Genomic DNA, 13379 nt, shown 5'->3' with positions numbered 1-13379 from the left:
GGCGGTGTGACGGCAGCAGGAGGCCCCATTAGCTAAAGTGGTGCTCCAGGTTAAGAACAGTTTCAGGTTAAGAATGGACCCCTGGAACGAATTAAGTACTTAACCCGAGGTACCACTGTACTCTGATAAGTGAGCTTGGATTTCAGAATTGCAAAACTTTGGGTGTTTATTTTTTCCCTTCTTGGGGATGCTGAAATGTAGAGCTCGTTATCCTATTTGATCTGTCATATATTAAAGGTACTGAAAATCCTTTCTCCCAGAGTTTGGGATTATACAGAAGTTTTGGACAATCTTTAATTGCAGATGGCAGTGAGGTGGCCATAAGTACAGGTTGTTTTATAAACTTTGTAACTTTGCTCCTTAGCAGAAAGAACATGTTCTCAAGACTCCCCCGCCTAAAGTTCCATTCATGTGCAACAAAAGACCCGACAATTAAATACAATTTGGCTTTCATTACAGGCTTTCTGTTCCTCCCTTTGTGCCAGAAATTCACTTGCCTTCCTTACTGTAAAAGCAGTGGAGCGTAAGTTCCATTTGTTTGCCATTCTTGCGTGTTTCCCTGTGCAAAATCGCCTTTATTTATTTTTACTTTAAAACGTTCTGTGAGAAAACCACTCCTCTGACTATAAAGCGCTGTCCACTGAAACTTAACCCTTTGAAGAATACAAGATGGCAGCTATCATGCCAATTAGCAAGGAAAAGCTAATGCTATTCTAGGCTGAATCAACAGTAGTATCAAGAGAAGTCATAGAACCACTCTATTCTGTCTTGGTCAGACCACACCTGGAATACTGTGTCCAATTCTGGGCACCACAATTTAAGAAGGATGTTGAGAAGCTGGAACGTGTGCAGAGGAGGGCAACAGAGATGATCAGGGGTCTGGAAATCAAGCCTGATGAGGAACAGTTGAAGGATCTGGGTATGTTCAGCCTGGAAAAGAGGAGACCAAGAGGAGATACGATAGCCATCTTCAAATATCTTAAGGGCTGTCACATGGAAGAGGGAACAAGCTTGTTTTCTCCAGCTCCAGAGAGTAGGATTCAAACCAATGGTTTCAAGTTACAGGAAAGGAGATTCCTACTAAACATCAGGGAAAACTTCCTGACAGAAAGAGCTGTTCAACAGTGGAATGGACTCCCTCAGGAGGTTGCAGACTCTCCTTCCTTGGAAGTTTTTAAGCAGAGGTTGTCTGGCCATCTGTCATGGATGCTTTAGCTGAGATTCCTGCATAGTCCATTGGTTGGATTAGATGACCCTTGGGTCCCTTCTATGATTCTTGGCAGAGGGGCATTGAAGCTTTTGAGTAGCACAAAGCCCTTCATTAGACAAAGTGGGAGAATACTAATTCCTGGTTCCCTAACAGTTCATGTAATGCATGGATCAATGGTGAAAGGCTGTTGTCAATGGCCCAAAGGAATTGATCAACTACAAATTTTAGGCTCAGTTTGTTTTGTATCTGAAATACCAGAGGTTTAGTAACCATCAGGTCACAGCTAAGTAAAGCACTGCAGCCAAATTGTCAGTTATGATGTATGAAAAAGTGAGATGAAGAGTCACCGAGACTGCAAATCTGTCTGTCTGTCTGTCTGTCTGTCTGTCTGTCTGTCTGTCTGTCTGTCTCTCATATTCCAGCTTCTTCCCTGAAACCTCTTGTCTTAGCTCTCATAAGAGGCTCTCAGCCCTGCCTTTCTGCCTCTTAGAAATATGGGTTCCTGGAACAAGTGTAGCCAGACTGCCCGGAATCACTCTGCTTTCCACTGTTATGACTCAAGTCACTGACCACAAGCCAACCAGGAATTCAATGTGCTTAAGTCCTGTGCACCTGACTGTGGACAGCAAATATACAGTACTACACAGCTACTACTTCAACTTCCATTTCTAGTGAGGTTTACGAACTGGTATCATGTGATTTGAAGCCAACATCAATTTCAGTTTCTTCTTCCTTTTCCTAATCTGTTTTTGGGCATTATCCTGCTTCATTCACTTTGCTGGCAACAGCCTATGAAATCATCCTTGAGGAGCAAGAGACTTCAAGACTTGCTTCCTTGTACTTAGGTTTTCAGCAACCCATTTCCTCCCCTTTTTGAACATTTGTTACACATTTCTAGAATTCTAATTGTGTTCTAAAGTAAAATTGACAAACCACTTTCTGAGGTTATATTACACCATCACAAAGGTTTTTTTGGTTGGGCAGTAGAGTTTCAAGAGCACTTTGACTTGAGGAAATGTGCAAAATCACTGACAATGGCTCTTTTCTTTTTTAAAGCAGAGGTAAGCTGGAGATTTAAGAGGATCAGCATCCTTAAATAGCTCTGTCTTGGTGGCAAAGAGCAGCATGTGCTTTGCCTCCTCAGGATCAAATACACCTGAGGAAATTTCTTTCTGCTTTCAGAGCAGATGTGTTGGGGCCAAATTTGCCAACGGCATCATTTTGTGCTTCTAGGAAACTGTCTAGATCACATCAGAATACAGTGGTACCTCAGGTTAAGCACTTAACTTGTTCCGGAGGTCCGTTCTTAACCTGAAACTGTTCTTAACCTGAAGCACCACTTTAACTAATGGGGCCTCCTGTTGCTGCTGCGCCGCCGGAGCACCATTTCTGTTCTCATCCTGAAGCAAAGTTCTTAACCTGAAGCACTATTACTGGGTTAGCGGAGTCTGTAACCTGAAGTGTATGTAACCAGAGGTACCACTGTAGAAGAAACGTTACATGTATACCAGCTTTGTACAAAACTGGACTCAGTACCTGGAAGCCCATAAACTTGGCTGCGCAGGACTTTCCTATGCCCCCTAATACAATGAAAGAGTGCAGCCAGGAGGCAGTTTGGTCTAACTAACTTGAGTAGCTACTTGAGTCTAATAATAGTGTTTGACAAGTGGCTCAAGTAACTAGATGCCATGTGCAGGATCTGACCTGTGTTGCACCCTGGATCTGCAAGGGGCAATGGGATCATAAACAGTAGCATTGACTCTGAAGGATTCAAACATGTTTAGAGAAGAATAAGTTGCAGTAAGTTCAACGGATGTTACATCCCGTTTGAGTGTATACAAATATTTCTGTAAAGCTCTTCCACGCCAAGTGTCTACAAATTATGGTGGTAAAGTAGTTAAAGGGGCTGTTTACTCTGACTAATTTCTCCTGGGATCATAACAGCGCTAGAAATTGACCTAAAATGATTGGCTGGTTAATTCAAATCTGCACGAGAAATGCAATGCACATTTCACATCTCCTTTGGTCAATGTATCCCCCTTTGGATTTTCGGCTGCAGTTCTTTCACATATATAGAACCCCTTTTTGCAAATGAACAGCCCCACTTAGAAGCAAATGTGTGCTCTACCACTACAGTCCAAAAAGACAATTACAGTGGTATCTCGGGTTAACTACTTAATTCGTTCCGGAGGTCCGTTCTTAACCTGAAACTGTTCTTAACCCAAAGCACCACTTTAGCTAATGGGGCCTCCTGTTGCCACCGCGCCGCCAGAGCACAATTTTTGTTCTCATTCTGAAGCAAAGTTCTTAACCCAAGGTACTATTTCTAGGTTAGTGGAGTCTGTAACCTGAAGCGTATGTAACCCGAGGTACCACTGTAGTGTGGGATCTCTCCTCCCCCCCCCCCCGAATCCTTCCCACAAAAGCCAAGCTAAAATAATCTCTTAGGAAGAAATTGCCCTGGTAAACAAGATAACCAAATGGACAGCTGTGGAAAGCTGACGAGCAAGTGAGCTATGTCTAACAACCCTTTGTAACAGGCTCCTAAAATGGAAACAAAGTCAGATACATTATTGATGGGGGCTTGCATAAGCAAAGAGATACAGTGACAAACACCAGGACCTCCTCAACCATTCCTGATAAAGGGGCCCATCAGTTTAGAAGAGGGGAAAATATCATCGGAGCAGAGCTTTTACATCTTAGAAGCCAAACAGCTTATCTTTGAGTCATTCTGAACATCCAGAAAGAAAGAAAGAAAGAAAGAAAGAAAGAAAGAAAGAAAGAAAGGAAAGAAATAAGTTGCATATCACAGAAGATATGATGGCGATGTTCTAAATGCACTTGCAGAGTCTCTCTTGTTTTTAAAGCTAGAGAGATATGACTGCTTACACCAGAGGATTCCCAGTGCTTTGTAGACAGGCAGAGGATGTACACAGCTGCAATTCTAAGAACTGTTATGCTTTCCCCAGTTTCTTGAGCAGGGAGAGGTTCATAAAATCTTAGAATTGTAATCCAACTACTTTGGACTACAGTTCCCTTAATCTCTGACCAATGGTCTTGCTAGCTAGGTGAAATATACTCAGAGTCACAAAGTGATTTCATGCTCTTTATTCAGCTGATAGTGGTGAGGAGGAATGAATGAAAGTCCCCTCAAAGTATCTGCTTTATATACATTATTTACACAATGGGCTGCACATGATTGGCTAATTCCGGAATTCTACTGTAAGCCAATCAGGTTGTGGATTCACTTCTCTCTGGAGCATGATTGGGTGGTTCCTGCCAACCAACCATACTGCTGCATTCTGAATCCTATTGTTCTAGGACCAATCAGACTGCTGCCTTTTGGATCCTATTGCTCTAGGACCAATCAGACTGCTGCAGTTTGGATCCTATTCAACTCAGTACATAACACTAGGGATGATGGGAGTTGTAGTCCAAAAACAGCTGGAGACTCAACTTTGGGAAACACAGTTCTATTCCAATGCAGGAATATGGGGTACTGCTGTAGGATTAAGTCTTGTTTGGATTATTATTATTATTTATTGACTTTATATGCTGCCCTAAACTAGGAGGTCTCAGGGCAGTTCACAGAATAAAATCAGAATATAAAACCACAAAATACATTATCAATTTTATAATATTTTATTTGTAAATACAGAAATTGGGGAACAAGGAAAGCAGCAAACAAATAACTAGATAATTATGATAATTTATGAAGAGTTACAATACTTAATTACCTAGCATTCTCTACGGCCTGTTCTATACAAACAGGCAAGTGAAGGGGGCCATGTATGATGTAGTTGAATGGACCATTTCACCCTACAGGTAAGAGAATCACATTTATAAATGTCCCATACATTAAACACACACACCCCTCTGCAAGTAGAAAACCGTCACAGCAAGAAATGGTTTCTCCTGAAGAGGCGAATTCTGCATCATCATGAGGTTTTATTGATCCATTCACTTTATTAACTTATTCATTGCCTCAATTATCCTTCATGTGTAGAACACAGAATCACAGAACTGTAGAGTTGGAAGGAAGGAGAGTTCACAACCTCCAGAGGAAGACCATTCTACCGATGAACAGCTCTTACTGTCAGAAGGTTTTTCCTGATGTTTACTCGGACTCTCTCTTCTTGGAGCTTGAAGCCACTGGTTCGAGTCCTACCTTCCAGAGCAGGAGAAAACAAGGTCCTAAACATCTGAAGGAGAACAGACTGGGGGTGGCTGACTTAGCAATTGCTTGGGGTTCCAACAGGTTAAGGCTTTCAGTCATCCCAGTTAGAATTCTCAACACTACGGTTTGCCACACAAGCCCCAAACACATGTGTTTAAACTAGATCTATGTGCAGTAGCAGAAAAGACTTTTTACATACGCGATGACAGCCACACAGATGCTATTAGCCCAGAGATGGAAAGAGGAGTCCACCATCACCCAGGGGAGACCATTCCACTATCAAACAGATCTTACTGTCAGAAACTTCTTCCTGATGTTTAGCCAGACTCTCCTTTCTTGTAACTTGAAGCCATTGGTTTGAGTCCTATCCTCCAGACCAGTACTACATAATAACACTGTAATAATGAAGCAGACAGAGTGGCTTACCTAATGTCATCTAGTATGTTTACAGCAGAAATTCAAAGACAAACTTCCTGGTTCCTAAGCGCTACTGTATAATGCATATATCAGTGTATTGTGTACATGAAATCAGTGCTAGGATCAGTATTTTGTCAGTATGTACAGTACTTGGTAAAAATGTTGTTGCCTTCAACTTGCTTACAAAGGGTCAGGATGCTGGACATTTTTAAAAATATTGAGGAAGCTGAGTTTTTTGGTTTGATTAAGCATCTCAGGTGGCAATAGCAGTATCACTGCGCACAGAGCAGCTTGTGCTGATGTTGCTCAAGAGATAGGAGAGTACTTTAGGCAAGAGGCAGCCAGCAAGGGGTGAAGGACAATAATCTGGTGGCCCTGGAAGACTTGGTGTCCTATCTCAGTGATATTGCTCAAATTGAGGAAAGGTAGTGGATCTTGGGAATCTTTATATCAGCTGGTGGAATCTGGTTGGTCTTCAAGGGTTACCTGATTTCCTAGGCCAGGAAGATTGTGGACTGTTATCTGAATGCCCCAACTGGAACTGCCTGCACTTACTTCTCTAATCTGATTGGCCACCTGGTCACACCAGGAGCCATTGTCTCATTTGCAGGGCATGATTAGAGATGGATTAGACCCATGTCAGAATCCCCTCTCAGCCATGAGGTTTACAGCGTGACCTTGGACCAATCACTACCACATGGGAGGTGGGGGTCAGAAATCCAAGTATACCATCCTGAGCCCTTAGAGGAAGTGGGGGGTGGATATGAATTTTTTATTATTTATATCTCACTTTTCTCTTAAAAAACTGATGAAGTGGATTACAAATAAAATAAAAGGTAGACAGTTAAAAACAGCAGTCAGATTAAAAGCATATAACAGCAGAATCACGAACGTAAATCAAACACTAAAAGCACACTGAAATATTATTATTATTATTATTATTATTATTATTATTATTATTATTATTATTATTATTACAGCAGCAGCAGCAGCACTATCCTTATGGCCTTTTCATATTTCTCTTCACCCAAGGCTTTTAAATAACTTGTCCTTCCAGTTCTTAAATCTGTGTTTTAACTTTGGGGTTGCAATGAGTTTTGTTTTCTTATATTCATGTTGCTTTTGAGTTTATAGGTTTATGTTTTATTTTGAATTTAAATGATTTTATATCAAAGCTGCCTAGAAAACTCTATTATGAAGCAACATACAAATACTACTAATAAAGTAAAGTACATCATAATGAATTCTTCATTATGAGCCCAGCTTGGCAACTGAAATGACAGGAGTACATTCTAATGAATCAAATGCTGGATTAATCATTTGTCACGCCCTTTCATAATGCTTTAAGCTGTTTGTTTGCCTCTCTTCATTTCTAAAAGATCTGAACTAACACGGATCCATTCTTTCATCACCTTTATTGGGTTAAAACAACAACAACACTCTGAACTTTTTCAAAAAGTGCAAAACCATACTAGAGTATGAGATTGCCTGGGGACACACAAAGAGCAGCAGATCAATGCGGTGCTAAGCCAGCAGCTGCATCAAACCTGCAAGAACTGCTTTTCTTCTTCTTCTTCAGAGGAAAAGGAAAACTGGGAGAGAGAATGGCAATAGGAGATAAGACACAGGACCAGGAGGAGCCAAGGTGGGGTGGCCCACCTTACAATTTTTGTTGGCAGCAGTGATTGCAGCCCACTGAGGACATGAGAGAACCATGGTGGGCAAGGATTCCTTCTTGTATGGCCAGCTGACTCCATCACTGTCCTCAGCCAGTTGCAGGAGTCAAAATCTAAATTTGAATTGGCCAATCAGGGTCTTTCTGAGAGGCATGGCTCTGGGGATGGACCAGGTGAAGATAGTCTTTGTTTAGGTCTCGCTCCACAGCAAAGAGCGTAGCCAGCACGATTTAGTCATTAGGCAGCACCAGATTTGGTTGTATCTGGGTAGAGTCAGTGGTTTCCTGTTCCTCTTTTCTTGCCCAAGAGAGATAATAATATTACTGTCCTTTAAGTCTTCTACAACATAGAACTCAGTTGCATTTGCTTATATTTGCAAGTGTATAACTCATGAAAGCACACTAAAGTCTTTCGAAAAGGAACTGGAAAAGTAAGCCAATGTGATTTAAGACAACTGCAGACATGAGCCAAAAGAATCAAGCATATGAAACATAAAGGAGCAAGAGAGACGCATAAACCTTTAGGAAATGACTCACCTTGTCCTGATTTGTCATTGAACAGTGACTTTAATGTTAATACATTTTACAATCAACTGGCAAAATGTTCAACCAATGCTGGGAATGTGTTTGGAAATGCGGCCATAAAGAAGGGCTGGTAAGCGGTGAGCAAGTATCAGCCCAACTCCATCTTTCCATTCCTTTGTTCCTATTTCTTCCATCGCTTCAGATTCTCACATCTGCCATTTCCTCATCTGCACTTCCCTTTCATTTCTCTTCTGCTGCAGAGCATTCTTGCGGTCCAACGAATTAAACGTTCAGCAAGGTTTTTAAATCTTGGAGGACATGCCCCAGCTTCTCTAGATCTTAGGCCATTTACCCATTAGCAGCTTCAACCACAGTGAAGCCATCTCCCCCTGCTGTGCTTCAAGTTGCATTCGCATGCTGTTGTGCACACCAAAGTTGGGGGGGGGTGTCTTCATCCAAAGCAGCTCCCACCACTCAACTCCTGTTCATGAAGCTTCCATAAGCACAGGGACAGTGACTGCCTTAAATGTACACGTCTCGGCTTGACTGTGAGGGCAATGTGGCTTATCTTTTCAAATTGGATGGAACCTGGTTTGAGGGAAAATATATTAAACAGCGAGGGACGCAGGTGGCGCTGTGGGTTAAACCACAGAGCCTAGGACTTGCCGATCACAAGGTCGGCGGTTCGAATCCCCGCGACGGGGTGAGGTCCCGTTGCTCAGTCCCTGCTCCTGCCAACCTAGCAGTTTGAAAGCACGTCAAAGTGCAAGTAGATAAATAGGTACCGCTCTGGCGGGAAGGTAAACGGAGTTTCTGTGCACTGCTCTGGTATGCCAGAAGTGGCTTAGTCATGCTGGCCACATGACCCGGAAGCTGTATGCCGGCTCCCTCGGCAAATAAAGCGAGATGAGCGCCGCAACCCCAGAGTCGGTCATGACTGGACCTAATGGTCAGGGGTCCCTTTACCTTTACCTATATTAAACAGCAGTGTTTCTCAAGAAACTACAGGATAGAGCTGGATTGTGTGCATGGCTGGGGAAACTCAGCCAGATGGGCAGGGTATAAATAAATTATTATTATTATTATTATTATTATTATTATTATTATTATTATTATTATTAAAATGGCAGCAGTGGGAGCGCACTGGAGCCAGAGTAAATGGTCATGTGTACACAGCCATAGGTGGTACCCGTGGTGGTGGTTGCTCACCTGTGTATTTTCAAATGTATTGTTGACTCTTTCCTTCTACTGCTGCTAAGCCTGGCAATCTTTTCCCCTTGCCTTAGCACAAAGTGAATTGGTTGCTAGGCATGCAAATGGGTCAGAGCTGAGGGTGAGGATTAGAACACTAGTTTCTGATTTCACAAAGGCACTGACATACATTCTATAATTTACCATGTCCAGGTGCCACTCAATAGCGAATGGTTCTGTTCCTAATTAATCACTGTGCTTAAGGTGTCCTCATTTTACCTTTGGGGCAGATCTAGCAAGCGGGAGCTGCCTTTTCTTCTTTTAAAAAAGGTATACATACAAATGCACTATTTTGTTATTTGTTACATTTATAACCTCCCATGAGTTTAAGGTGATGTACTTGGTTCTCCTCGACCACTAGAATTCCCAGTATTGAGGCTTCTGCTTCAACTTGCAAGAGGTTAAATCTCTAGAGAATCTCAAGTTTCTAGATGAAGTTGGATATGGATGCCTCTCTAGATAGTAAGTTCCATGTAATTGAGTTGCGCAGGGGGTGGGGGTTGGAGGTTGAAAATAAAACGGGATAAAATAAAAAGTTTGTGGTCAGTTTATTAACAGAACATAACCTGCCAAAACAAACAAACAAACAGCCTTCAACAAGACGGAACGGGGTGGGTGTGAGACAGGCTTCACTAACCTGGTGCCCTCCAGTTGTTTTGGATTGCTGGTTGGGGCTGATGGAAGTTGCAGTCTAGATCATCTAGAAGGTTGGTGTAAGGCTGGTGTAAAACAACCATGTCCCTTTTTTCAGCTGTGAAATGATGGATGGTAGGCACTAATGTCTTCCAAGAGAAAGCTATGCTATCCCCATGTTCCCTGTACTGATGGGGAATGAGGGGGCTCTCTCCAAAGTGAAAGGCTGTTTTCCCCATCACTCTCAGCTTTCAGATTGTACCTCTCCCACCTGAACTGTCAAAGCAGGAAAGGAGGAATTGGTCATTATATAAGATTTGGCCCTATGATTAAAATTTGAGATACTGTGCATTGCACAAGTCTACACAGTGAGCTTCAAGCCTGAGCAGGGATATAACAACAACAACAACAACAACTTATTACTTATACCTCACCCATCTGTCTGGGTTTCCCCAGCCACTCTGGGTGGCTTCCAACAAGAGATTAAAAATACATTAATACATCAATCATTAAAAACTTCTCTAAATTGTGCTGCCTCTGCCTGGTTCCCTGTAACTTTGCTTCTCGCAGTGAGGGAACTGCCAGAAGGCCCTTGGCGCTGGACCTCAGTGTCCAGGCAGAATGATGGGGGTGGAGACGCTTTTTTGGGTATATTGGCCTGAGACCATTTAGGGCTTTAGAGGTAAACACCAGCACTTTGAATTGTGCTCGGAAATGTACTGGAAGCCAATGTAGGTCTTTCAAGACTGTTCTTATGTGGTCTTGGCGGCCGCTCCCAGTCACCAGTCTAGCTGCCACATTCTGGATTAGTTGTAGTTTCTGTTGGGGATAAGCAGTGTCCAGTGCACAGCGGAATGATGAGAAGTATATGCCAACATGCTCTATACTACTTTATTTACAGTTCAAAACTGGTAAGTTACAGAAAAACATTTTCCCTCTGCCGGAGCAGAGAAAGCGTCATCTCTCCTCTAAAGCATGGAGAGAATCACAAACTGAAACTGCAAAGAACAGTGAAAAACAGGAAACCAAATGTACGTCATATCCAGTCTCCCGTTCCCGTGGGAAAACCTCCAACAGTACAGACTCTGTGGAATGTAAACAACCTGTCTCGTGACAAGCACTTCGCTGCACAGAGAAGAAAGCAGAAACCAACAGTTTCCAGGTCACCTTCAAAGGTAGCCACATGTAAAGCACATTGCAGTAGTCCAAGCGGGATATAACCAGCTCATGCACCACTCTGGCAAGAGTCTGTGGGCAGGTAAGGTCTCAGCCTGCGTACCAGATGGAGCTGGTAGACAGCTGCCCTGGACACAGAATTGACCTGCACCTCCATGGACAGCTGTGAGTCCAAAATGACTCCCAGGCTGCACACCTACTCCTTTGAGTTGAGTTCCCAGATTCCTGGTCCTAGTTGAGCTAATGAAGGATGTCATTCTGTCTCACCAAAGCCTCTGCTGCAGCCTGGTGGAATAGCTCCTATGGACAGCTGTGAGTCCATGGACAGCTGTGAGTCCAAAATGACTCCCAGGCTGCACACCTACTCCTTTGAGTTGAGTTCCCAGATTCCTGGTCCTAGTTGAGCTAATGAAGGATGTCATTCTGTCTCACCAAAGCCTCTGCTGCAGCCTGGTGGAATAGCTCCTAACAAAACGCAGTTTCAGAAGAGGTGGAGCCAAAATGGCAGATGGTCCCGGCTGAGTAGGTGAATTATTATATTTGGCTAAATAGATCAAATGAGTCCAGAATACCACCCTGCATGACATTCTGGACCTGAACCCCCAAGGAAAAACTGGCCAGCTGCCAGCACAGCATCTCAATTGGCTGGTACTGCAATAGTTGCCTCAGAAACAGGGATGGTAGAGGGTGTGGGCAGCTGAATCGCTGTTGACAAGAACCTTTGCTCCATTGCCAATGCAACAAAACCCAACAAGACCCAGGGATCTTGCTGGTATGGTTTACGGGGTTGACAGGATGCAAGATTTGCAGCACTGCAAACAGACATTGAAAGTTGGTTGGAGGTTCGGCTTCCCACAGCTCCTTTGACTAGATGGGAGAGGATACATGGGGAACAGGAGCTTAAAACAAATCACTCCAAAGATTAATGAAAAGACAAGTATTTCAATTAGTTTTGGGTCAGGCCCCAGGATAGATTACTCAATGTCAGTGCCAAACCTTGGGAATTAATCATGAAATGTAAAGCATGTCCCGAAATTGTGACAAGCATTTAAACAATGAATAAACCTGACACATTTTCAAGCTTGATCGTTGAAGACAAGCCAAGTCTCTGATACATCTTGTCTTTCCCAGAAACAAATTGGTAATATTACATTAGTCAATGAATTCTGCAATGTCATTGAAATTCAAGGCTGACAACAAGCAATACAACAGAAGGTGCCTAAAAAATTGCTTCCATAGCAAGTGGGCATCTGTGCCAAGCTGTTGTCCTCCCTTCAGTACATCTGTTAGTCTGGAAAAACTGCCAGGAGTTGAGTTTATCAGAACTTGTGCAAGTCAATCATAAACTTCTGTAAATCTACTTTAATGCAACAACAGCAAAGAGTCATGTGGCACCTTAAAAGTTAACAGATTTAATGCAATGACCTTTCCTTACAAGTTGGCAGAGAGGGAAAGATTTGCTTAAGATGCACAGCATAAAGTATGCAATGGAGACTTTCTCCTATAATTTTGTTCTGCACAGACTCTGGATGAAGCGTTAAATCATTCTTGATTACTTTGCAGTAGGAAAGGAAAAGCATTCATTTGTATGCATTGGCTTTCTACGGTCTTAGCTCTGTAAATTGCTGGCAGGGGTACCAACTCAAGCAGGGGTACCAACTCAAATAAAATATAGGGGGCAGGTAAGCCCCACCCCACTTAATCGATCACATGGTGTGGTGCATGCACACCATTTGAATGGCAATGCTCATCAGCTTTGGGGGGCCTGGCCCCCTCAAATATTTTATTGGGGGCCCCAAAGACCCCTTTGGCTCCTATGTGTAAAAGCATCTAAGGCTGTGTAGTAATAATAATAATAATAATGTGTACCCCGCCCATCTGGCTGGGCTTCCCCAGCCACTCTGGGCAGCTTCCACAAAGACCAAAAATACACTAATATGTCATACATAAAAAACTTCCCTGAACAGCCTTCAGATGTCTTCTAAATGTCAGGTAGTTGTTTATCTCTTTGACATCTGATGGGAGGGCATTCCACAGGGCGGGCGCCACTACCGAGAGGCCCCTCTGCCTGGTTCCCTGTAGCTTTGCTTCTCGCAATATGTATACACACCATACATTTAAAGCACATTTAGAGTACATCTCTCCCAAAATCCTGGGAACCGTAGCTTGTTAAGGGTGTTGGGAATTGTAGCTCTGTGAGAGGCAAACGACAGTTTCCAAGATTCTTGGGGGCAGAGTGCTTTAATGTTTGGCTTGTACACAGCCTAATACTTAAAGCAATTCCACTGGCTTCACCTGAAAGAAACAACACATTT

The 13379-nt window shown here is 42.9% G+C and overlaps 1 long non-coding RNA gene across 1 annotated transcript in view; it reads left to right on the top strand.

Annotated features, from left to right (window-relative positions):
- Positions 1-13379, top strand: part of LOC309363074 — a 674350-nt gene that overhangs the window by 515796 nt on the left and 145175 nt on the right. The gene's annotated exons all lie outside the window — the stretch shown is intronic.

Source organism: Podarcis melisellensis (assembly GCF_964234715.1).
Source record: "Podarcis melisellensis genome assembly, chromosome: 2".
NCBI lineage: Eukaryota > Metazoa > Chordata > Lepidosauria > Squamata > Lacertidae > Podarcis > Podarcis melisellensis.
Note: the sequence above shows the minus strand (reverse complement) of the source record. Positions and strands in the feature narration are given on the sequence as shown.